The sequence below is a fragment of the Chrysemys picta genome, chromosome 21 (genome assembly GCF_011386835.1).
Source record: "Chrysemys picta bellii isolate R12L10 chromosome 21, ASM1138683v2, whole genome shotgun sequence".
NCBI classification, from domain to species: Eukaryota; Metazoa; Chordata; order Testudines; family Emydidae; genus Chrysemys; species Chrysemys picta.
The window spans coordinates 11,748,880-11,776,258 of NC_088811.1; the positions used below are offsets into that span (position 1 = coordinate 11,748,880).

The 27,379-nt window shown below is 46.5% G+C and overlaps 1 long non-coding RNA gene across 1 annotated transcript in view; it reads left to right on the top strand.

Moving 5' to 3' along the window:
• Positions 1 to 22,542, top strand: part of LOC135976979 (uncharacterized) — a 38,722-nt gene extending 16,180 nt beyond the window's left edge. Inside the window, exons 2-3 of the long non-coding RNA XR_010594271.1 lie at positions 16,263 to 16,385; positions 22,203 to 22,542. This is a non-coding gene — a long non-coding RNA (uncharacterized LOC135976979). The remainder of the gene's footprint in view (positions 1 to 16,262; positions 16,386 to 22,202) is intronic.
• The last annotated feature ends 4,837 nt before the right edge of the window (positions 22,543 to 27,379 follow it).

The window sequence follows — 27,379 nt, forward strand, 5'->3', positions numbered from 1 at the left end:
CTGACCACGACCAGCACTGCCCCTCATTCATTGGTTCAAGGGGTATTTGGGGAATGAGTTTCACCCTCAATTCTCTATGGGCATCACACCTCATTTACTCAGCTAGAGCATGTTTTATTAATCTGGAGTCTCACCAAGGCTCTTTACTTCTATTAATTTATTAATATTGCTAATTAAATATCATATTCGCAAATGTAAATTTCCTAATACTGTCCCTTCCATTTCCAAATTAGAAAAAAAAAAAAAAAGCTGCTGCTGCTTGTTCTGTTAGTCAATTGAAACAAATTCCATCTGCTCATAGGTGCAGAGTTCGGAATTCAGCGGGGGGCTGCCGGGAGTCTGCTTTTGTGCAAATAAACTGCCCAGTTGTTCTAACAAAAGGGGTAACATTTGACCTGCAGAGGGGAACACAATGGGGTGCACTCTGATGGGTACAGGAAGAATACACTAGGTGCCACATGGAGATAAGGTTTGGGGTGCCCAGGGAGAGACACAAGGGAATATTTTTGGATACCCCTGGGGGCAATAGAAGGGAAAGAATAATTGGGGGGTTACATATTGGGAGTCACAGTGAGGAATAACTTGGAGTGCAGAGTGAGAGGTACAGGCGGAGGGCTTAGAGGTGTACAACAAGGGCAATCAACTGAGGTGCACAGAGGCAGGTGTAAGAGAAGGAGTAATTTGCAGGGTACCATAGGAAGGTACTTTCCCAGGATGCAGTGATGTTTGAGGCGTGGGGAGGAGAACAGGCCCTCTGCAAAGATACCACAGCCAGAGAACAGTGAGATCACAGGATTGGAGCTGTACTTTGGATACCACCCTCCCACCACTTTCATTCATTTGTTTAATTTTGGAAGACAGGATCAGCTGGGGCAGATGGGCTGGTGTTGCATTAAGAAAAGTTTTAAAAATACATTATATCGTTTTTTATTATTAATGGTAATGATCTGAGCCTGCTCATTATCTTTTCTTTTGTAAGGAACGCTGTAATCTGATGATGCCATGCCATGTGAAATGGATAATGCAGCAGTACCGCTGGATTTTGTTTATTTATTAAAACAGAACCAATATAAACAGGGATAGATAGATAGATGTGGGGACAGAAAGAGAGATCTCAGGAAAATCAAACAACAGTAATAATACTTTGTTGCTCTTATAAATGGTTTGATTTGTCACTACTGAGTCAGTGGGAGTTTTGACATTGATTCAATGGGTGCAGAGTTTACCCTGATAGCACCTGGGACTTGGAGATCTCAGGCCTTTACTCAAATGGCTATTATCCTCATTCTACAGCTGGAGCCACTGAGAGGCACAGAAGTTAAGGACCCAATCCTGGGGTCCTTATTCGATTTTTATTAAGACAAAACTGCTCGAAAAATGCAGAGACGACTCCAACCCAGGGTAAGAAAAAGACAGACAGCCTCATCCCCAGCTCAGGAGAAAACTGCACAGGGACAGGAGAAGGGTCTAGCTAGTCCCCTCCTGGCACGTGACCTCTTCCTATCACAGGCCAGGAGAAACTCTGGAGTTTAAACAGGAACAGGGATGCTGCACCAAATGAAGAACATCACTTTTCAGGCCCATAAACAGTCCTCTTCCACTGTGGGAACTCTGGGGTGATGGAGGAACATGCATCCAGATCTGTACTCGCTGGGACAAAATGCAGAGGGAGGTGAGCTTCCAACCTGAGCACCTGCAGCGAATCACTACAGCTGCAGCAACCCTCCTTGGTGTGGATATGTGCGTATGTAAGGGGGTGGAGGGTGAATGCCCCTAGACCAGGTGGGGTTTTCATTTTAACAGAGAAAGGGTCTGTTGGGGGGCGGAGGGGGAGAGAGAAGGAACTTACACAAATATAAACACACCACAAAAAGCCTCCTCAAACTCCCGGAACGAGGACACAAAGCAAAAAGTGTTGGTTGAACTGGAAGGAACTGGTTCCCCCCTGGTCTCCAGCTGTTAATGATCTCGGTTGACGTGAACATCATTTCCTCTGCGTTCTGCCGTGTCTAATTGAGTGGGTCTGCGAAGGGGAGAGTATGCGGCTGCTCCCAGCTTCCCAGTCAGCAGTTACTGACAGCCTAATCTTGGCTCAAGAAATGTTGCCGAGGTATTGGCTTCTGATGCCATGTTATCTCCCTGGCTCGAGCAAGGCGAGCGCTCGCCCCTCCGTGCAAATATAATAGGAGAGGACATCACCTTAATTCCACCTCCATTAGACCTCCGAGAGTAGACTGTGACCCCTTTCACCTCATCAATATTCAAAAGCTTAACAAAAAAAGGCTATAACCGGGGAAGTCAGAAATAATGTAATGCGGTATTGATTATTTTATGGTACAATTAGGTGTAATTACATCTCTCAAATTTTATTTTAATGTTACTTTCTACTACTTTTAGCCTTTTAAAATTGTCCAAAACATCTCCCTTTAATGGAACGAACATGCCTTCAATTTAAATGTGAAACACTCTTTTTCTGCTAAAGTGTGACCTCAATATATTTGAAAACATAAATTACTGCTATGTATAAACCATAAAAAATGAATGATGAATTTAATTCTGGTGAAGCGTGAGGGACTGGGAATGCAAAGGGGGGGGGGGGAATGCTGCTTATCCAGAGGAGAAGGGACAGCCGGTGGGAGGGTGGAGGGGGGAAGGAGGTGACCTTCTCTAACATTGCAATGGGACAGGACACTCAAAGGACTTGTCTGACTTACAAAGGGGGTAGTGAGAGAGTAATGCATTCTTGGGGCCAGGTCCTCTGCTTCAGTCAGTTGGCACTGATCTGCTCACAGCTAGGGAGTTATGCTGATTCATGCCAGCTGGGGAGCTGGCCCTGTGTGATTATTCAGCCCTTGGTACCCTCAAGCTCTGTAGCAGGAGCAGGGAGACAGACGCCATGCTAGAGAACTAGACACTGACCTTCTACTGCTACCACCACATCCCAGGCCTCTCGAGAAACTGGAGGAGACAGAACTCAACAGGGGGCAATTGACCCCTGCTTTAAGGCCTCTTTGCAAAGCCAGAGCCCTGGTGTAAATGAGAATCAGGCCCAGGGAATTGAGCTTAATTCTACAAACTCTTCCTCCACCAAACCCCGTCCTAATTTGCAGGTATTGGCTCACCTACTCTTATTACTAGCTATTAGTATTACCGTAGCACCTGGAAGCCCTAGCCCTGGACCAGAACTCTGCTGTTGAAGAAGCAAGAGAGAAATCTTAGTGGCCGTGTTCAGCCCTAGTAGAGAGCCTAGTACAATGGGACCCTGACCTGGCTTGTCCTTAGGTTCTAGTGTTAATAAATAATAATATCCTACACTGCTTCATCAATGGACACAAGCAAGGATGCCATCTCCCCCTGCAATCAGCCTGAGATGCAGACTCCATGGTGAAATTTAATGTAATCCCGGGCTTCTCCAATGGTCCACATGCCTGGGATCTCTTTCCTTGTGTGAGAGCAGGGAGTTCAGATGCCATGTTCCGTCTGAGGCCTCAATCAATAGACCTCCCCATAAGACATGGAGACGGTGGAGGATAGGCTCTCACCCCATAAGTCTATAGGATCATACATGCTTAGGCCAGAGAAAAGAAGCCTGAAGCTAGGCATCAGTGTCACAGATAATGGACATGGAGCCCCTCTGGGCCCTGTGCAAAGAACAGACCAATGAATGAAAATAATTTTTGCATTAAATAATTTTTGCAATTGAATAATTGTGAGCTTGCGCTCCCTGCATCACTGTGGGCAGAGACAGATAGAGGGGTGTATACAGGCACAGATAAAGGGACAGAATCTGAAACAGAGTGGCTGGAGGATCTTAGCCTCCCTGCTAACGTGTTCCACATATTCGTTGCAAACGGGAGACTCTAAACAATCGACTCCAAACAAATACCTGGGGAGGGTTATTCTCCTCTGCCTCTCTCCACTACATACTCCTGAAGACATCAACCACCACAGAGCCTCCCTCAATATGAATGTCAAAGAAGTCCACAGAGGGTAGCGGTGGGCGTATTTAGCAAGCTGTCTTGAAATACACAAACTTGGCTGAACGCTTATTAATCTGGGAGGTCAAAGAAGGCATACCCATAAGTAGGAGGCCTAAGGAACGCTGGAGCATCTCTCTGACAATTAGATGGGTTTGCCCTAAGTGTGGACTTTCAGAAAGGGAACAGTGCTTTGGTAAAAGGAGAAGATTCACTCTCAGCCCAGAAGTTAATACAGACCATGAAGACAACTGCAGGCAGCAGCCTTCAATGTCATGCCAACGTCCCGGGAGAAACCTGTGTTTTGGAGGAACCTTGGAAAAGCTGGAAGAGAATTTGCTCATCACTGGGAACAATATGTCACCTGGGGAAACGCTGCAGAGCTGCAGGGTTTATTCAGCAGCCTTTAGAGAAGGGCATTAAGGGTACCAGAAAAGACCCTGACGAACTTGTCCATGCATTAAACGGTCTTGCTCTTCTACTAGGTATCGCTTCTCTGAGTAAAACTGTCCCCTGGTAGCCACGGTCAGCTAGGAGAACCTGCCTGCTGCAAGTAACAGCATCTTACATGAGGACTCACCTTCCATGTCCTACTGTATCTGCAAGCAGCTTCCATCGGGGAAAGGGCTTTGTGCATTGCTTCCCCCTGGCTCTCTGCACCTAGCAGATGTCCATACTCTGGCAGCTGTTGCGGTTTCATAGACTTTAAATAAACCCTGTCCAATGAGCTTACTCAGCCAGCTCGATTTTGTTTAGTAACCCAAGAGATGAGACCTTGCGCCTCAGCCTGACACACTTTGTTTCCCTGTAGGTCCTGTTAGTTTGTTCCCCTGTTTCTCTATCTCTGCAGGTTCCTTTTTATCCTGCTCAGCCTTCATTTCAAGGCTCAGATACACCCCGGTTTCTGCTTGCTGACTTCCATGGACTTCTGAAGGAGAGATGCCACTGTAGCTTGCAGGCAGAATCTGGAAGAATATTTAAGTCATAGGGTTCAGAGTAGCAGCCGTGTTAGTCTGTATCCGCAAAAAGAAGAACAGGAGTACTTGTGGCACCTTAGTCATAGGGGGGTGTCTGCCATCAACTTTCCTTCTGCTGGCTGTCGTCATTCCTAGAGAATGACTTGGTCCCTTCCTGACCAGCCAGGAGCGGCAGTTGTCTTTCTGATCTTGGCTGTGCCCTGGAACTCTGCCTGCCAGCTGCCACAGCACTTCAGCTCAAAAGGGGGCCTTAGAAATGGGCACAACAGGTACCGATCAGCCCCTAATTTGACATCACCCTGTGAGTTAGTGGGAAATCCAGTTAAGTCAGAGGAAGAGAATCTGAGGCTTTGCCAATAATCAAAAGCTTACAACAAAACCCATCCAGTTCCACTGGTGCAAAACAGACTCTTCTAAACAGATTGAGCTGAATGCAGTAGTTGACCCTACAACGCTAACCCAGTTTAAGATACACCGGTTTAAGGTTAAGTGCATCTATAGTAGGGGATGCACGGCACAACTGGACCAGCCTCAATCATACCAGGGAAAGTTCTCCATCACAGACAAGGACTCAGACAAGTGATGTTAGTCATTTGAATCAGAAGAGCACTAAAGTTGGTCTGGGTTGTCCTTTATAAACCTTTAAATACTTTAAATGACTGCTTCTTGGAGCAGCTGGTACGGGAACCCACAAGGGGAGAGGCAACTCTCGATTTAGTCCTGAATGAAGCGCAGGAGCTGGTCCAAGAGATAACTATAACAGGACCGCTTGGAAATAGTGACCATAATATAATAACATTTAACATCCCTGTGGTGGGAAGAACATCTCAACAGCCCAACACTGTGGCATTTAATTTCAAAAAGGGGAACTATGCAAAAATGAGGGGGTTAGTTAAACAGAAATTTAAAAAGTACAGTGACTAAAGTGAAATCCCTGCAAGCTGCATGGATGCTTTTAAATAATAGAGGCCCAACTTAAATGTATACCCCAAATTAAGAAACACAGACAAAACTAAAAAGCGCCACCATGGCTTAACAACCATGTAAAAGAAGCAGTGAGAGATAAGAAGGCATCTTTTAAAAAGTGGAAGTCAAATCCTAGTGAGTTAATTAGAAAGGAGCATAAACACTGCCAAATTAAGTGTAAAAATGTAATAAGAAAAGCCAAAGAGAAGTTTGAAGAACAGCTAGCCAAAAACTCAAAAGGTAATAACAAAATGTTTTTTAAGTACATCAGAAGCAGGAAGCCTGCTAACCAACCAGTGGGGCCCCTGGATGATTGAGATACAAAAGGAGCGCTTAAAGACGATAAAGTCATTGCGGAGAAACTAAATGGATTCTTTGCTTCAGTCTTCACGTCTGAGGATGTCAGGGAGATTCCCAAACCTGAGCTGCCTTTTGTATGTGACAAATCTGAGGAAGTGTCACTAGAGGAGGTTTTGGAATTAATTGATAAACTTAACATTAACAAGTCACCAGGACCAGATGGCATTCACCCAATAGTTCTGAAAGAACTCAAATGTGAAGTTGCGGAACTATTAACTATTGTTTGTAACCTGTCCTTTAAATCGGCTTCTGTACCCAATGACTGGAAGCTAGCTAGTGTAACGCCAACATTTAAAAAGGGCTCTAGAGGTGATCCCAGCAATTACAGACCAGTAAGTCTAACGTCAGTACCGGGCAAATTAGTTGAAACAATAGTAAAGAATAAAATTGTCAGACACATAGAAGAACATAAATTGTTGGGCAAAAGTCAACATGGTTTCTGTAAAGGGAAATCATGTCTTACTAATCTATTAAAGTTCTTTGAAGGGGTCAACAAACATGTGGACAAGGGGGATCCAGTGGACATAGTATACTTAGATTTCCAGAAAGCCTTTGACAAGGTCCCTCACCAAAGACTCTTATGTAAATTAAGTTGTCATGGGATAAAAGGGAAGGTCCTTTCATGGACTGAGAACTGGTTAAAAGACAGGGAACAAAGGGTAGGAATAAATGGTAAATTCTCAGAATGGAGAGGGGTAACTAGTGGTGTTCCCCAAGGGTCAGTCCTAGGACCAATCCTATTCAACTTATTCATAAATGATCTGGAGAAAGGGGTAAAAAGTGAGGTGGCAAAGTTTGCAGATGATACTAAACTGCTCAAGATAGTTAAGACCAAAGCAGACTGTGAAGAACTTCAAAAAGATCTCACAAAACTAAGTGATTGGGCAACAAAATGGCAAATGAAATTTAAGGTAGATAAATGTAAAATAATGCACATTGGAAAAAAATAACCCCAACTATACATACAATATGATGGGGGCTAATTTAGCTACAGCTAATCAGGAAAAAGATCTTGGAGTCATCGTGGATAGTTCTCTGAAGACGTCCATGCAGTGTGCAGAGGCAGTCAAAAAAGCAAACAGGATGTTAGGAATCATTAAAAAGGGGACAGAGAATATATTATTGCCCTTATATAAAATCGATGGTACACCCACATCTTGAATACTGCGTACAGATGTGGCCTCCTCATCTCAAAAAAGATATACTGGCACTAGAAAAGGTTCAGAGAAGGGCAACTAAAATGATTAGGGGTTTGGAACGGGTCCCATATGAGGAGAGATTAAAGAGGCTAGGACTTTTCAGCTTGGAAAAGAGGAGACTAAAGGGGGATATGATAGAAGTATATAAAATCATGAGTGATGTGGAGAAAGTAGATTAAGTAAATAACTTTTCCCTTATTCCCATAATACAAGAACTAGGGACCACCAAATGAAATGAATGGGCAGCAGGTTTAAAACAAATAAAAGGAAGTTCTTCTTCACACAGCGCACAGTCAACTTGTGGAACTCCTTGCCTGAGGAGGTTGTGAAGGCTAGGACGATAACAGCGTTTAAAAGAGAACTGGATAAATTCATGGAGGTTAAGTCCATTAATGGCTATTAGCCAGGATGAGTAAGGAATGGTGTCCCTAGCCTCTGTTTGTCAGAGGGTGGAGATGGATGGCAGGAGAGAGATCACTTGATCATTACCTGTTAGGTTCGCTTCCTCTGGGGCCCTGGCTTTGGCCACTGTTGGTAGACAGGATACTGGGCTAGATGAACCTTTGGTCTGACCCAGTATGGCCGTTCTTATGTTCTATGCTCTGTGATGCCTGTGCTGCTGCTATCACAATGGCGCTTACATGATCTCCCCCCTTTGCATTTGTTCAAATTGTTTTACTCTGAATCAAAGTTTGATTGACAAGCCAGTCATTGCCCAGCACTACTCTTCTCGGCCTTTTTGGAAGATCGGTACCAAGCAATCTTGGTTCCAGGCCGCAGGGATAGAACCAACATCAAGGACCTGCTTGTTTAAGCTACAACTTTTCAAAAATATCCACCAACAGTTCAGTGAGTTCAGCATCTCAGGATGCTTTTCAACTGGGCCTGCTGATTAGAGCAAGGAAGGAGGCTGTGGCATCTTAGAAGACTCCATAGTTAAGGCTGGGCAAATGACAGTCTTCCTGAAGAAGCAGCTACCTTAGCTTCATGCGGGACCGTCTCAAAGATCTGAGGCTGCTTTGAGCACCTGAAGCCATACTGCAAATGGAGAAAGGAAAGGGAAGCCAACTAGCAAACAGAGAAATCAGTTACAGCTTACAGGGCAGGTAAACAGAGTTAATGTTGGCCCAGGAACAGCTGCTTTGGAGGAAGGTGCAAGAGACCACAGGGAATGCAGTTATGAGATAACCTGCCCACAAGGAAAGTTTCCTCCCAATAGCTAGAGACTGGCTAACGACTGAGCGATAATACGCTTCCTTCAGATCTAACCCCTCGTGCTACTATATTCCTATACAAACCAATTTCTTTGTGTGCTGAATTGAAGGAACTCAGGGTCACACACACCAGGTTCCCTGGTACTCCCATGTTCCCAAATCAGTTGCTCCCTGTTGATAAAAAAAAAAAAAGCCGCCTAAGACGCCTTTTCCTTTGGCTCCTTGCCTCCGCTTCCTTGGCACTTCCCTTGCACTGGTTTGGTTACTGGTTGGGCTGCTGTTGGTCCTCAGCCTCCAGTTGCCTTATCATCCTGCAACTTGCCTTGTCTTGACTGAATGGCTCCTTGTGCGTCTGCTCTTATCTTCTTCATTCTGCCTCCAAGATCATCTCATTCCATTAGATCCCACTTTTGAACATTTCCCCACCCCCCCTCTTCCCCAACACATGGAACAACAGTGTCCTACTACAGCCCTCAACTCCAGTCAATACAAACATACATGCAGGGGCTCGGCTTTTCTAGTAGCCTAAGGGAGTTAGGCACCAAATCCCATCGACTTTCAATGAGAGATGAGCACCTGACTCCTTTGAAAATCCTGCCCTGTAGAGAGACCCCTACTGGCTGCTAGTATGCGCTGGATTTTACCTCTCTTTCCGGATGAGCAGTTTATTCATAAGACCAAGGTGAGGAAATCCACCCCTCCCTGGCCTAAATCAAGTTTTCACATCAATTAGGCAAATTGACATCAGATTTAACATTGTTTCCAATTATGCCTGCGAAAATGCTGTTAAAGCAAACACCCAAATTGATACAAACAAAATGCCCTGATAAAATACTCCCAGGAAAAAGCTTCAAACAGGTAAACATGGTTAATGAGGACAAGAGAAAACTTCTGTAACAGAAGATCAGCCAACCGCAAAGAGGTTCTGATCATAGGGACCAGAATACAGGCCTGCTGGAGAATTCATCTTCGGACAATCTGCTCTGTCACCCAAACAACCACACATTGAGGGCAAACCTGGCCAGATTTAGAGACTCGCAGGTAGCCTCCACCTGCCCATGGTGGAGGGAAAACTGCTACAGCCATTTGTGAGGCTTCTATTATGTTGTAGATTAATGAGAGGAGGATGTTTGGGGAGATTTGGGGAGTGATGCCATGGGAATCAAATGTGCAGGTGTGAATGGCCAGCTGTGCCCGTGCGTATTAGAAAGCGTGTGCTCTGGGATACGCTCATACAGGCGGCTCCCTCTCAGAGCTGGGGGCACACTGCTGAATCCTGGCCCCATGCAGCCTCGTAATGACAATGGGGGAGTGGTGACACCCCACTGACCCACATTTGGTCACTCTTGGCCACAAACAAACTCCCCACCCTTGCATCATCCCTCTGGTTTGAATTTGGAAAAAGGAGGCCAAACGGCAGTTCCCAATGGCGTTCACTTCCAGGCAGCTCGATCATCTTTCCATTTAATTTGTGAGAAGCAGCTATGTTATTCCCTGGTGAATACCAAAGGCCATGCTTCCTGTTCAAAGGATGTCTGGTGGCTGGTTAGGTGGGCGTATATTTCTGATGAACAACCCAGATGATCTAACCCAGGCTCTGTTGTATATTTAAGGTTGGCACGGCGACCACTTAGAGAGACCCCATAGGTGCATCCCTTATGGAGAGTCCCAGTATCAAGTCTCCTAGGACAATACCGTCCACCCATTATTATTAGTGCTATAGTAGCACCTAGAGAAGCCCACCGAGTTCAAGGCCCCACTGTCCTATGCACTGTACAGACAGACAGTCCCTATCCAGAAAATCTTGCAATTTAAAAAACAGACAAGGCAGACCAAGGATGGGAGAGGAAAAGTGATTTGCTCAAGGACACACAGCAGGTCAGTGGCAGAGCCAGAAGTAGAACACAGGTCTCCTGACTCCCTGTCCTGTACCCAAACCATTAGAACAATAAGTAAAATAGAACATGAGCAACAGAGGGCTTTTTGTATTATTTTGTAGCCGGTACTCATTGTCTTGCAGGATGTATGACGGGTTTCCTTCCCTTGCCTCCTACCCATCCTGACTCCCTATTCCATTAGCATTAGACAGCACAGAACCTCCAAGATGTAACAGCTCAGAAATTAGTCTTGCATATTCCCCACATGCCAGCCAAAAAAGCTTGTTTTGATATTTGCAGAAGTGAATTAATTTGGGCTTTCAGATAAGATCTCAGACACTCCCTGATGACACTTACACCCACAGCCACAGAGGCTGATAACATCATCGGCTGACTACTCAGCTACAGCCTTTTTCAGTCGTTTCTAGGATTATGAAATACATATTTTGTTAGGCTGGCTAATGCCAAAGTTACAAAATCCATGTAATTAAGATTAATTTAAGAGCTGGATTGGATCATCCTGTGGCATCCACCCATTAATTAAAAGAAACACTTTGAATTTCAAGTGCCTGCCTTAATATTTCACTCTGTGCTGGCATTATTAACCTCTAGTTGGCAAGAAAGATTTAAGTGCCCAGGTGTAAGAGGCTGTGGGCTAACAGAAGGCTGTCTGGGCTGGGAGATAGGTGCCCTCTTCTGGAAGGTATTTATAGCGGGAGGATAAACAAATGTACTGATTCTGTGTGTACACAAATACATGTACATATCTCTCACTATATATATATATATAAAAACAAACGCATGTATAAAGCATATTTTATATATATTATATACACACACATTTGTATGTACATATTCTACATGCACTCTTATAATGATGTACACATCCTGTACATGAATGCCTGGGAGAATATATGGGCACATAGATATGACTTACAAACATGTGGCTACATGGAAATCTGTAGGTGTGCACATCTATGCAAGCGGTGTGAGTAGACATCTACATTCATGTGACAGTGCACATGGGTTTCTGAGTGTACATATGCATGCGTGAAGTGCAAGTTTCAATAGATGGACACGTGCAAAACTTATCAGAGTGCGTGAAACAGAGCTGAGTAAATCAGATGACCAACTTTCTGCAGAATTTCATGTGAACATTTTTGATGTTGCCTTTAAGGCAATTTCATGCCCCTCAAATTTCCATCAAAATCGGACAATTGCTATTGTTCCTAATTAGCATACTTGCTTTGCAGCAGCACCTGGGATCCCAATCAGGCCCTGCGTGCTAGATGCTGTACAGACAAACAGGTAGACAGACTGCCTGATCTGAAGAGCTTCTGAGCTAAGACATGGCTAGTTAAAACCATGCCAAATATTAAAATGCTGAACTTCAGACTCCCAGGACTGTCACCTTTCACTTAAAATAGGCCCAACACCCCCACTGGGCATGAAATGGAAAATGGTACAAAGTTCAGGGCCGCCCAGGGGATTCAGGGGGCCTGGGGCAAAGCGGGGGAGCTGCGGCTTTTGTACTCACCTGACGGCGGTCTGGGTCTTAGGTGGCGGGGGGCCTTTCAGTCGCTCCGCGTCCTCGGCAGCACTGAAGGCCCCCCCGCCGCCGAAATGCCGCTGAAGACCCGGACCACCGCCGGGCCAGGGCTCACGGGGCATTTCGGTGGCTGGGGGCCCTTCAGTCACTCTGCGTCTTCGGCAGCACTGAAGGACTCCCGCCACCGAAATGCCGCCAAAGACCCACACCGCCGGGCCAGGGCTCGCGGGGCCCCAGTGGGGCCTGGGGCAAATTGCCCCACTTCCCCCACTTCTGGGCGGCCCTGACAAAGTTGGAGCAGCTTTGTGCTTCATTGTGAATATTTTGTTCACCTCTTGTACATCAGTCCTTGCATATTCAGATGTGTGAACACAGGTACATACATGTACATGGAAGTGCACTGGCATACATGCATGTGAGACCATGTTAACTCATAGGAAGCTGGGTGGCTGTATATAAGATTTGTGTAAGCCCACGTACATCAGACATGAAGTATGCAACACATATACATGGCTGTATGAGTGTGAATGTCCATATGGATATGTACACGAAGATGGATGAGCAAACATGCCTGACAGCATGAGATGCATAAGCAGCTGGGAGGAAGTGTGTCAGCACATTTCTTCCTTACTGATACGGTACAAAAAAAAGTTTAAAATCTTTTCCAGATCCACAGATTTTCTCTCTGATTTTACAGCTGCAGGGCCTATTTGTTTTATGTATTTTTTATACTTTGAACTGCTCTCATGCAGAGACACAATTTTAAATCAGAGAATAAAATCTCACACTGTTCCATTTTCTGCAGTGCCCCACACTGCCTGAGGCATATACTGCTCTAACCACTACACATCTCGCTACTTCCCGTTCTCTTCAGCACCCCGTCGGCTGAAGCAGAACCTGGTCTATCCCACGTGTATCCCTTCATTTAACCCAGGGCCTGCAGCCAAAATGGAGATCAAGAACATCATGTTGCTCTGCATCTAACCCACTCCCAACAGCGCCTTCTTCTGGTTGCGACCAGCCTCTCTCTCCCTGCCTTATTCCCTCTATGTCAACGGTTCTCAAACTGTGAGTTGGGACCCCAAAGTGGGTCAAGACCCCATTTTAATGGAGTCACCAGGGATGGCTTAGACTTTCTGGAAAGCCAAAGCCCAAGCTCGAGGACTTCAGCCCTGGGCGGCAGGGCTAAAGTTACAGGCCCCCTCCCTGGGGCTGAACCCCTCGGGCTTAGGCTTTGGCCCTGGCCTGGGGCATTGGCTTTGCCCTCCCCTACACCCAGGGTGGTGGGGCTTGGGCAGGCTCAGGGTTCGGTCCACCCTCCTAGGGTCCTGTAATAATTTTTGTTGTCAGAAGGGGGTCACGCTGCAATGAAGTTTGAGAACGCCTGCTCTATATCATTCCATGCAGCACTTAGTGCTGCCTAAATGCAATGCTTTGATAAAGTCAGTAGCTTCACTTCTGGACACCATCATGTTGGACGCCTGACTGTTCTCCTGCAAGGCAAACTCCAATTCCTCCATTAGCTGCTTTGTATTTTCAATATATGGCAAATGTGCCTACAGGCTGGATAAGAATTTTTTTGGGGGGGTGGGGAGGAAGGGGGGAAATGGGCGTATAATCTAAATAACTAACATGAACTAAATCCTCTTCCATCTACAAATCTGTTAAATAATTCCCAATATTACCAGCCTTCCTTCTCTCTTGAGATCCTGAACAGCAGAGACAATCCAGTCACTCACATTTATATAGAACCTTGCACCAAAGTACTTCTCAAACTGATACATATAATTTCACCTACCTGTGAGACAGCAGCTGTTTAACAGAGCACAGGAATGCTGCACCCCAATGAATCTGGAAGGGGAAGACAGAATGCAATTAACTAAGTTACAAATTGCAGAGACAAAAATACCCATATTTGTCAAACTTGCATTATTAATTTTTATTACCATAGCTGGGTAAACTGAGGTACAGAAAGGTTAAAGTGACTTGCCCCAGGTCACATGCAAGTCAATGGTAGAGCTGGGGATAGAAGACAGGTCTTCTGGACTCCCCAGTTTCTGCTTCAAGTGCTAGACAAGAAAGCATCTCAATCTAGCACCTCTACTCTTGTAAAAGGTTCCGTGGGATCTTTAGCAAGCACAAATGGCCAGGACTTTAAGTGTCATCCAAAAAGACAGCAATGAAGCAGCAGTGGCTGATAACCAGCACAAGCATCTCTGTTGGGACCCACAACTGCAGCCATTTCTGCCAGTGATAATGCTGCCCCGTGCCAGAAGCAGGTCCCATGCCCACCTGCACCTAAAGCCAGGGCCTGGTGCCGTTTCTCGAGGTGTCGGTGTACTCTACATGTGTTCTCATTCTTGGGGAAAACGTTCATGATTATTTCATTTTGTGGCAGTAATGGAAAATACATTTTAGTGCTTGTGTTCTGCATTTGCAATTCATGTTCTCATACATGATTACATTAAGTCTGTGTTCTGTCATTTTTGATGAATGTAGCTTGTTTTCCGTAAAAAAGAGACTCCAGGATGGAAAGTGACAGAAGTGAAGCTATAACAAAGGATGATCAATTTTTTATGGCCAGCACCAAATGCAGGGGGAAGTCCCTAAGTGTCTCTCTGTAGCTAGGGACCCTTCAGTCACACGCTGAAGTGTGACCCATTCCTGTCACCACAGTGCCTCTGGCAGTCACAGGGCAGCAATGGCTAATAGCTCCTCTTTCTTTTTTTTTTTTTTGACTGAAATTGACAGACTGGCTTTTCATTAGCAGCTCAATGGTTCAGGCAGCAGCAGGAACTGATTGGGTGATAGTGATTTGGCCTCTGCTCCTGAATTTCCACAGGTCATGAGTGAGGAGAATGGCTGATGGCAATGGGTAGGTTTGAACTAATTTGGAGCTTCTTTGGCTCGTTCTGAACTATTAGCAAGGCAGTGCCTATGAGCCCCAACCAAGATAAGGGGCCCCCTTGTGAGAGAGTATTCCCATCTCAAATTGCTCTGTTTCCTCACCCTCCTTGTCTACTAGACGCTATGAAACTTGCACAAGGCCAACAGCAGAGCCAGGTATAGAACCCAGGTCTCCCCTGTCCCAGCGTAGGGCTCCAGCCATGAGACCAGACAGTCTTTCCAATTGCTTCTCCATTTTATTTAGTTCCTGGATAAACATGCAGCACGCTCTGTCTAGCTCACCAGAATGGTTCCTTAGCATCATAGGCTGAATGCCTTGGTCAGTCAATCCCCCAATGGGGAGGGTGGAGAGTATGCAGGTCAGGGCTAGATCTTCAGGGTTTGGCCCCATGGAAGTTCTGCCTGAGTAAGGACCTAATTAAAAGCTTGAATAAGAAGATTTGGCCCCGTGTGTTTCCAGCATTCATGATCTTCCTCTTGACCCACAGCAGTTCCAAATCCCGGCGTGACCACTGTCCCTATGACCTTGGGACAGATCTTGAGCTCAGGTGAAGCTAGAGAAACCAGCCTAAAGTCAGTGAAGTGACACCAGAGTCAACGTGGTGTAGGAGAGAGGAGAATCAGGCCCCTTGCCATATCCCGTGAACCCTTTTTTCTTTTCTTTTTTTTTGCTGTTAAAAATCCTTGCTCTGGCTGCAGCAGAGTAAGGCAGGGGTTTGCTTCACCCTCAGGGAAATGTGCTTGCCATAAGCAGATGGTTTCGGAGATTAAGTTCTAAGAAAGCATTAGCAGGAATATCTGCACACAGGGTCCAGGCAGCTGTCTCCACTTGCACCTGTTCAAAGTTCTGCAGCTTTCAAAGAATCAGTGTCCTCGGGGTTGGTTTGATGGAGGTTTGGGGAGAGTGTGTTTTTAAAAAACAGAAGCTTTCGGGCCAAATTCAGCTGCAGCTTCTACAGAAGCTTGGATTTTTCTCCCCTGCAAACAGGCTTGCTCCAGTCATGCTATGGCCAGGAGTTTCACCTGCTGTCATCTCAGCTCAGACACAGAATCAGGTTATTTCCTGCAATCTGGGAACTGTGATGACAAGGAGAGTTGCAGCCAGGGCAGAAATCAAAGGTAATTACTTTTGCACCAGACGAAAGGGAAATTCAGAGAACAGGGATTAAAATACGCTATCCAGCCCCTCTCCACTCTCTGCTCCCATTCCCTTCACTCCTTAATTTATTTCTCCAGCAGAGCTCAGTTCAGATGGAGGATCCAAGCTCTGGGGAGAGCACAGGCCAGAGCAGCACCTGAGACGTCTTCTATAGGCTGTAGCACATGCTCTTCACTGCGCTGGACCAGTACCAATGGCCGGTAAGGAGGGGTCATAGAATCTGTGACAGGGTTGGGCCAGATGGCTACAGGAGAGTGACAGAAGGCAGATATATTAGCCCCCGGTTAAGCAGGTCCCTTTTCCCTAGGTAAGGAACAGGGGCAGTTCCAGAACAATCAAGAACTTGCGGGAACAAATTAAGGCAGATAGGCTAATTAGGACACCTGGAGCCAATTAAGAAGCTGCTAGAATCGAATTAAGACAGGCAGGCTAATCAGGGCACCTGGTTTAAAAAGGACCTCACTTCAGTCAGTGAGGGGCATGTGTGAGGAGTAAGAGGCACAAGAAGCTGAGAGTGAGTAGGTGTACTGCTGGAGGACTGCAAAGTACAAGCATTACCAGACATCAGGAGGAAAGTCCTGTGGTGAGGATAAAGAAGGTGTTGGGAAGAGGACTGGAACCCGGAGTAGAGGGTGGGCCCGGGTTCCCCCCCATCCCCTCAACTCCCTATTTGATATAAGAGGAGTTGATCTGGACTGTGGGTCCCACCAGAGGGGAAGGTCTCTGGCCTGTCCCCTGACCCATTATGTGGGCCAGCAGAGCCTGCGGGGATTGTTCTCATTTTCCCAATGCTGGCCAGTGATGGTTAGCCAAGTGAATGGCAGGTTTGTGCCACTAACAAAAGGAGCCAAACTGAGGACTGCCGTGAACCTCTGAGGCGAGCAAATCTTCTAGAAAGCACAGAACCCACCAAGGCAGAAGAGGAACTTCAATCACAACTCACAGACGATTAGGGTTGGAAGAGACCTCAGGAGGTCATCTAGTCCAACCCCTGCTCGAAGCAGGACCAACCCCAACTAAATCATGCCAGCCAGAGCTTTGTAAAGCCGGGCCTTAAAAGCCTCCAAGGATGGAGATTCCATCACTTCCCTAGGTAACTCATTCCAGTGCTTCACCACCCTCCTAGTGAAATAGTTTTTCCCTAGTATCCAACCTAGACCTCCCTCACTGCAACTCGAGACCATTTCTCCTTGTTCTGATATCTGCTGCCACTGAGAACAGCCTAACTCCATCCTCTTTGGAACCCTGCCTTCAGGTAGTTGAAGGCTGCTATCAAATTCCCCCTCACTCTTTTTTTCTGCAGACTAAATAAGCCCAGTTTCCTCAGCCTCTGCTCAGAAGTCATGTGCCCCAGCCCCCTAATCATTTCCGTCACCCTCCGCTGGACTCCTACCAATTTGTCCACATCCTTTCTGTAGTGGGGGGCCCAAAACTGGACGCAATACTCCAGAGGTGGCCTCACCAGTGCCGAATAGAGGGGAACAAATCTTTTCCCTCAATCTGCTGGCAATGCTCCTACTAATGCAGCCCAATATGCAGTTAGCCTTCTTGGCAACAGGGGCACACTGTAGACTCATATCCAGCTTCTCATCCACCGTAATCCCCAGGTCCTTTTGTGCAGAACTGCTGCTTAGCCAGTCGGTCCCCAGCCTGTAGCTGTGCATGGGATTCTTCCAGCTTAAGTGCAGAACTCTGCACTTGTCAAACCTCATCAGGATTTCTTTTGGCCAAATCCTCTAATTTGTCTAGGTCACTCTGGACCATATCCCTACCCTCTAGCATATCTACTTCTCCCCGCAGCTTAGGGTCATCCACAAACTTGCCGAGGATGCAATCCATCCAGATCATTAATGAAGAGGTTGAACAAAACGGGCCCTAGGACTGACCCGTGGGGTACTCCACTTGATACTGGCTGCCACCTAGACATCGATCCATTGATCAGTACCTGTTGAGCCTGACGATCTAGCCAGCTTTCTATCCACCTTATAGTCCATTCATCCAATCCATACTTCTTTAGCTTGCTGGCAAGAATACTGTGGGAGACCATATCAAAAGCTTTGCTAAAATCAAGGTATATCATGTCCACCACTTTACCCATATCCACAGAGCCAGTTATCATCACAGAAGGCAATGAGGTTGGTCAGGCATGATTTGCCCTTGGTGAATCCATGTTGACTGTTCCTGATCACCTTCCTCTCCTCCAAGTGCTTCAAAATGGATTCCTTGAGGACCTGCTCCATAATTTTTCCAGGAACTGAGGTGAGGCCGCAGCCCATCCCTGCTCTCTTTGAAGGGACTAATGCTGCTGGTGGTAGCAGCCTGGCGGAGCCCTTGTGCTACTGAACTCCATTCAGTCCGGCTGCAAGAAGTTGGGGGGCAGTCCCCAAGCAAGGCCACTTAGGCCAGGCACAATCTGCCCACGTCACTATAGGGAAAGGACCTCTTAAGACATGGCTACGCCTTGGACTTTGCAAGGAGTTATTGGTGACACAGACCATTTCAACCCAAAACCTATATGGGGAGAAAAGTGGGGGGATATAAAATAAATAAATAAAATAAATTAATGGAGATATCCCATCTCCTAGAACTGGAAGGGACCTTGAAAGGTCATCAAGTCCAGCCCCCTGCCTTCACTAGCAGGACCAAGTACTGATTTTTGCCCCAGATCCCCAAGTGGCCCCCTCAAGGATTGAACTCACAACCCTGGGTTTAGCAGGCCAATGCTCAAACCACTGAGCTATCCCTTCCCCAATATCTGAGAGATTGAGGGTCTTAGCATCCCCACTCTAGGTTACTCCCTTGGCCATGCTTCCCCTGACCTCCCAATACACTCTGATTTAATGGGGGAAATGTCAGTGTGTGACGTTATAGGTCACCACATTGAGATTCAGCTGCTGGACATTAGGGGTAAGACACTGCAAGTCATTGTGACAAGATGTTATATGCTGGTGGACAAGTGGACAGTGACCAGTGAGATGTGGGGTCACAGGTCAAGGCTGGAGGCTCTGAGGTGGTACTGAAGCTACTGTGACAAGAGCTCCATGCTGGCCATTGTGGGCAACAGAAGGCAGATTCACATGCTGGCCAAGCTGGGTAATGAGCTGTAACTTCCACAGCACAAGGCCAGGGAACTGTGAGTAATGCAAAGCAGATTGCCATGAGGAGGTAAAGCTACCAGTGCTGGGGATAACAGGAGACAACTCCCACTAGAAGGGCTGGGCGCTAGCTGTGCTTTTCTCCCAGCAAGCAAGTCTCAGACTTTGAAGTGACCTGCCATAACTTCATCTGCCAGATGCTACAATTGTTGTACCAACTACCAACCACTAGTGACCAAGACCCACTGATTCTCCTTGCCAGCTAGTCCCTAATTATGAGCCATCCCACCCCAGCATACGGTGTTTGCCAATGCCAGAGCTAGAACACAATCTAGGCCCAGCAAGTCAGGGGTCAGAAATGCAGCAGTTCTAATACATTAGCACATACAGCAGCAAGTCCATCGTGCCAGGAACATCCCCTACAGACCACCAAGCTCTCCACTGCCATGTCACTGAAAACAGCTGGCCCCTTCTGAGCCCACGTGGAGCCATGGTACCCAATGAGTTATATGCTATTTAAGTTAGTTACAGAATGGGTCTGGTCTAGACAAGTTGTGGGAGAAAGAAGAACCAGATCCTGACTTTATGGGCCTAATTGCTGTCATGGGTCTTAACCAAAGCCCCGGATCCAAACTATCTGAACTTGAGGGGAATTCAAATTTGAGCAACAAAGTTCACATCCAGATCCATCTCCAGATTTAATTAGCAAGTGTTGCAATGACCCATAAAGATGACAAGTGTTATCTATTATTATAATCTTCAGCATATCCAGCGATCTCAAAACACTTCACAAAAGGTATTATTAGTCCTGTTTTACAGATGACCCCGAATTAGTGGCAGAGCGAGGAATAGAATCCATGTCTCTTAATTCTCATTCCTGGGCTGTTGCCTCCACCTTCGAGGAAGAGTTCACACTGAGGGTACATTTCACCACAGGAAAGGGGCTAGGGCATGTCACAGCCAGCTTGTCTCACTCAGCTCAGACCTCGCAGCACCACCAGGAAGGTGTACAAGGCCACATACAAAGATCTCTCAGAGAGCTAAATGGCCAACAGAGTTACTTGTTTGTCTGGCTGGGAGCAAAGGAAGCCAGGATGTTCCTCGATCTGTTTCTCTGTGTTAAATATTCCTATGGGTTTTTCCAATCTCATTTGGCATCTTGGAGTCAGTGACTGGGGATTTTGGTCAGCCAATCAGGAGTCTAACCAATATTAGTTCAGCATTCGATAAAGAAAGAAAATTAACAAAAATCAAATCAGCATTTGAAGGGGAGCCATTTCTGAAGATATTTTAGATAGAGGGATCGGTAGAGCCAGGCAAATCTGCAGCTTGATATCTGTGGACCATGTTTGCAGATCGTGGATGGATACAGATCCAAATTTTACATCTAGAGCCCTGCAAATCTGCAGGTATCTCTGGACTATGTTTGCAGATAGTGGATCAGATGCGGATACAAATGTTGTATCCACACAGGGCTCTAGGGATCAGAATGCTCTCAATGCGATAGATGCACGTTAGCACATGGTCTCCCATTTATCACCTGAGTATGTACGTACAGATGTGGCCAGCAATTGTAGACACCTCACTGTTTACATGCTCAACCTGAGATGCCTAATCTTCAGAGGTGCCCACTGACCTCAAGCAGAGCTGCAGGAAATAATCACCTTGGAAAATTAGGTCTCAATGTGGGTCTCAAGTCCAGGTCTCCCATTTCCAAAGGCTAAAGCAACAATCTGATAAGGTTAGAAAATCCAGTCTTCCAGGTAGTGATGAGTGAACATCACAGAGTTTGGAACGAAGGCTCGGCTCAGATAAGCAGCCAAACATTCCGATGCTTCTCCAAAGGGACCCATATTTCTGTCCTCAGTCCCGACACAAGCCCTACCTCCTTCCCTCAACAGCCAGCAAAAAAGCTTCCCTGATCTTGAGAGACCCCCCTACTGTGACAGACATCCCCTTAATACAGTCAGGTGCTGAGCAAGTGCTGAGACAGATGAAGAGGAAGAGGGTCCCTGATGGGTGACAGGGAGTACTCCAGGCCGAGGAGGCAGTATGAGACAAGGCCCAAAGGTGAAAGCGGGAGCGGAGCAGTAGAGAGAAGCAGGACCAAAGGATTGGGACCAACCCAGGGAATGGGAAGCAGAGAGGGGGGAAGATTATGTAGAGGCTCGCAAATGAGGATAAGGTGCTTCAGTGTGATGCATAAGAGACAGGGAGCCAATGGAGGGGTGCAAAGAGCTGGGGGGGGGGGGGCAGCAAAACAAATAATCTATCAACAGTGCACGCCTTCAGCCATCAATGCCACTCTATCGGACTGCGTCACACATGTCTCTCAGTACCAAGGTGCCATCTGCATTTATTTACTAATAGCAATATGTCATCTGCATCATTCACCAGTGCCAAAGCACCGACAGCAACTATCAATACCCATTTGCTATTCACATTTATCATTGCAACCCACAGCTGTCAGAGGTGGTTCACCTATTATAAACAATGTTTGATGAGCACCCTGTGTGCCAGGGTGCCACCTGCACCTCCCCAGAAAACACTTCACCCATTAGAATGTCTTGGGTGGAAGAATTAGTTAATTCTCTGGTGCAGTCTTAATGTAATGCAAATGCCTGTGCTTAGGATAGGTAAGTTGGGGTACTTCTTCTGATCAGAGGAATAGACTTAAGCCCTGCCCTTTCAACCTCTGGATAGGGTCTGTCTACACAACCCAACAGTGCCATCTGCAGGGCTTAATTTGGGTCACTTTGCATTGGCTCTGCCAGTCTATCTTTTTTAAAGTCTTCCCTTTTTGAGCTACTGATTCTACACCTTCATTTAAAAAAAAAAAAAAAAATCTTCTATCCCTCCTGGTTGTGATAATAATCTTCAGAATTTGAACTGAGTGTAATTAATGTGTGGCTAACTCTGCAGACTGCCTGGAACAACTGCTCTAACTGGTAGAGGTGTGAACTGTCCCCCTCTTCAGTTCAACAAAAGGTTAACTCTGAAACCTAATGAAGTCCATTTACATGTCAGCAGTATTAACCATTTCACTGCTGACCGAAGCACACAAAAAAGGAGGGAGACAATCATATTATGAGGAGCTGCGCAGTCTATGGTGAGTGTCATCTCATTGCGGTGTCTTGCATGGGTGAAGCTGGGTTTGAGGCCAGGACACAGGAAAGTGCGACGATTCTTTTGTATCCCAATTCACCTGAATCTATCAATTCCAAGGAACTATTTATCGATCTGCCATCTCCATCGCTGAATATCAGCCTATTGATCTTGGTATCTGCCACCTGCATCTATCAGCGCCACGGTAACCCCTGCTTCTGTCATTGCTAGTGTGCCATCTGCACCTATTAATGCCAGTAATCCGCTAGCATCTATTAACGTCCAAGCACTTTCCATAGTGATTCCACACAGCAGAGGGTGGGGCCCATGTGATAAATTGCCGGGAAATGGAATTTGCTACGCACTTTGATTGCCTCACCTACATGCTCCCCATTCATCCCTCTCAGCTCGGATTGCTTCTACCTTCCCATACCTTGCAAACAGCTGCATTTAAAAAAAAAATCCCATTTCGCTACCAAATCACTAATGGGTCCCCATTGTGCCAGGCGCTGCACAAATATAGAAGAGTAGCCAGTCCCTGTCCCAAAGAGCTTCCAATCCCAATACATAAAACAGACACAGGGTGGGGAAAGCAGCAGAGGATTTCAGCAAATGTCATGTTAGTGCCACTGTGTTTTGGTGGCCGGGGAGGGGGAGGATTAGTTGGGAGAGAATCAGCTAAATGAAAATAAAAGGGAAGGGAGTGGGATAGGAGGATAGAGCACGGGAGAAGAGGGTAAGATGGGCAAGTGTGGAGGAGGGGAAGGGAGCCTCAGAGGGTTGGTGCAAACAGCCAATTGGCATAGGGCAGAGACGGGCAATACCCAACTCCTGGACCGGTGACCAGATTTCAAGCAGGTTTTCCTGCAAATCATTAGGGCTCAAAGTGGGAGCCTCATCCTCATGAGAATTGCTGAGAATCTCCTCTCCCCAAGCGTACAAGGAATCTGGTTCTTGACCTCCCAGACAGGTGAGCTAGCAGGCCTTCAAACCAATAGGATTCTGTACACAGAACAGCTCCCTGAGATCATGGTTAGTCTGCCTGCCCCACACTAATCATCATTTCCTCCCCCCTCAGAGGTCTGTGCAGTTGGATGCATGGCCCTAAGGCAGCCTGGATTTGCAGGAGGGAAAAAATTGTCAGATGCAGCATTAAAACACATTCCTAACGTTCAGTATCCGAGGAGTAGCCGTGTTAGTCTGGATCTGTAAAGAGCAACAGAGAGTCCTGTGGCACCTTATAGACTAACAGACGTATTGGAGCATAAGCTTTCGTGGGTGAATGTCCACTTCGTCGGATGCAACAATGGTGTTTTTCAGCAAACTATGTGGCATAAACATAACTTAGGTGGATGTGACGTGGTCTAATGGGTTCACCGCCACTCATTTGCGATAGCTGACTCGTGGCAAAGGCAGCCAGCCCATGTTCACGTCAATGCAATGTTTGTGCCATGCCATCCCACATCCTCAGGTGTTCTCTACCAGTGCAGCATACACCATTTACTCACATCCTTGCACAACCTGTTCATGCCAGTGATCCATTGGTAGCCTTTGATGCTACCCATGTGATGGGTTGCTATCACTGTGCCCTCTGCATATAGCACTGCCAGTGCACCCTCTGCATTTACTGCTTCCTGTGCATCACCTAGCAATACTCACGTACCATGTGCATCAGACACGAGAGTGCCATCCCTATCCAATCATACTGGTGGCCTACCTGCATTCTGTAACACATGCCATCTGCATCTGTGTAGCTAGCAATACCAGTGTGCCATCAGCAGCTGTTACCTTCCATAGGGGCTGGCACCATTTTTTTTTTTTTTTTGCATTAGACACATTTGAGCCTCTTTCCAACCTCTTGTTGCCAGGATGCCAAGAAAAAAGGGGGGCCTGGTGGTATAGGTCACAGGTTCTGCCCCCAGCTCTACTACCAAGTCACTGTGTGCTCTCAGGCAAGTCGCTTTGCCCACCTGTGCCTCAGTTTCCCCATCCACAGAATGAGGATAAGAATTTTGACCTCAGAGCCTGGGGCATTCAGCTCCAACAGCAACAAGCACCACAAAAACTGTCTATCAATAAACAAATAGAGATGGCACCAGGGGACCAGAGGTCCCAGTGAACTTCCCTTCTCCCATCCCATCGCCAATCTTGCCAGGGAGAACAACTGCCGGAGCTATTCTTCTCCTGCCTGCAACTGCGCAGAAGTCCAGCCAGTTCCATCCTCATCGAACCACCCTGCCTCTATTTGATAAAGATGAATATTGCTTTTTAAATAAATATAAAAACTCTGCTTCCTCCTTGGCGAGTTCATTTTGAGTCATTTTATCTCTTTCATCCCCCCCTCCCAGATTTTTTCCCCAAATAATGTGATTAAGTGAGTCAGCGTTCTGCTTTCCCTGGCAGTCTCTGGATTTAATTCAGTTTGAGGACTGCAACCTTTGACTCCTTTTTACTATACTAACCCAGCTAAGAGAACACTTAGCGATTTCTCCGCTTCCTACTGGGAGAGAAGCTGGGGGGGCGAGGGGGGAACCGAGGTTGGGGGGAGGAAGGGAAACAAACTTTCACATAAAATTATGGTATATGGATAATTGAGAAGTTTAAAAACATGAATCTAATTGTGCTGTCCCCTGAGAAGCAGATATTGAGCCATCCTATAAAAGGCTTGGAGTATCCCAATGGTGATTTATTGCTAAATCCTAGTATTTTTCAATACATTATAGTTTTTAAATTGTGTTTAAATTGAGTGTAGAAGAGCAGAGGCCATTAGGAGATGCAGAAATGATGATTATATTTAAATATTCATGCACGCAGTACCTTATTATTGAATCTGAACACTAACAAAATCAATATTAAGTGCGGTTTGACATGAATTTATTTATGAATTTCGACTTTCTAAGTACTGTATTTTTTCACTCAAAAATTGTGAGTATAATGTAGTAATGATATCAAAACAGAGTGTCAGAGAGCATTAGCCGAGGAGGTTATAAACCTCCATATTACGGGGCCCCATATCGCCCTCAAAAGTGCTTAGTGCACAAAACCAAAATGGTTTTTTTTTTTGAAACACGTAAATACACACACACACACACACACACACACAAACAAATAGGAAGGAAATTCTCAGGTCAGAAATTGCACTGCAGCAGCTTTGATTGCTCTCAGAACCTGCTTCAAGGACCAAGTGAGCCAGGATTTGGAGACACCCGCGTCTGAATGGAGTTGTTTGGGCATGTGGTTTTGGGGGGCACCTCGGTGTGCTGGTAAAAGGAGCACAGCCAGCAGCATGGCCTGGCATGGAGTGTACCCAAGATCCCTATCAGAAGGGAACCAAATATATATAAATCCATGCCAAGAATCCACCATCTCCTCCCTCTCCATCTGTTCCTGCTGGGTTCAGCTGGGTTGGCACCTCAGGGAGGAAATTGCCCCAGTTGGGAATCTCACAGATAAAGAGGGTTAGATTGGGAATTGTGTGCTGGATGGTGGGGATAGAGTGAGCAGGACACCCTCAGCTCATGCAGCACATGTAATATCGGGAAGGGGCATGGGAACAGGATTGGGTTTATAACAGGCTCTGGAATGGACAGCGGAGCAGGTGAAGATAATAGCTTGAAGCCTTCCCCCAAGGCTCTCAAAGTGCTGAGCAAAAATGGGGGAACATCCCCATTTTATAGGTGGGGAAACTGAGGCAGCAAGTGGTGAAATCTCATTTCTTCCAACCGTCTCCACTGATTTTGGGGGTCTTCAATTTCAGGCATAAGGAATTATTCCAGCTCAGTACTAATGTGGACACGAGAACGAATGGATATAATCTGGCCGTGGGGAAGTTTAGGCTTGAAATTAGACGAAGGTTTCTGACTGTCAGAGGGGTGAAATATTGGAACAGCCTTCCAAGGGAAACGGTGGGGGCAAAGGACCTGTCTGGTTTTAAGATTAAGCTAGATAAGTTTATGGAGGGACTGGTTTAATGGGATAACATGATTTTAGTCAAAGGAACAGCGTGCCATGGCAGGTAAATAGTATAATGGCTAATGAGGGTCAGGCTGGAGAATCTTGCCTACGTGCTCGGGGTTTTACTGATCGCCATATTTGGGGTCAGGAAGGAATTTTCCTCCAGGGTAGATTGGCAGAGGCCCTGGAGGTTTTTCGCCTTCCTCCGCAGCATGCGGCAGGGATCGCTAGCAGGAGGATTCTCTGCTAATTGAAGTCTCCAAGGCTTGGTCTACACTAAACCCCCAAATCGAACTAAGGTACGCAACTTCAGCTACGTGAATAACATAGCTGAAGTCGACGTACCTTAGTTCGAACTTACCGCGGTCCAGACCCGGCAGGCAGGCTCCCCCGTCGACTCCGCGTACTCCTCGCGGCGAGCAGGATTACCGGAGTCGACAGGGAGCACTTCTGAGTTCGATTTATTGCGTCCAGACAAGACGCGATAAATCGAACCCAGAAGTTCGATTGCCTGCCGCCGAACCAGCGCGTAAGTATAGACAAGCCCTAAGCCACAGGATTTGGGGACTTCAACAGCAGAGTCAAGGGAAAGGGTAGGGACGGCTTTGTGGCCTGCATCATGCGGGAGGTCAGACCAGATGATCATAATGGTCCCTTCTGACCTTAAAGTCTATGAGTCTCATGTTGGGCACCCAGCAATGGAGGACCCCAAAATTAGAGGCTGCTTTTGAAAGCTGGGGCCTTGGTGACTTGCCCAAGATCCTCCAGTAGAAGAGTTAGGATTAGAACTCAGCTTTCTGGACTCCTAGCCACCGCACTCTGATCACTAGACAACGCCATTCTGCTAGAGTTCCTGCTGGTGAGTCCTGTGTGGATCCTTGCAAGGGCTTGTACCACCCTGTGATTAAATGTGATCAGGGCTTTAATTAGTGGGAGGTTGAATTTTTCAGTTTGGATGCAGGGGGAAGGTCCAGACTGAAGCCATGCTCAGACTGGACCCAACAGACTGTGGTGAGGATATGTACCTGCTTATTCACCTG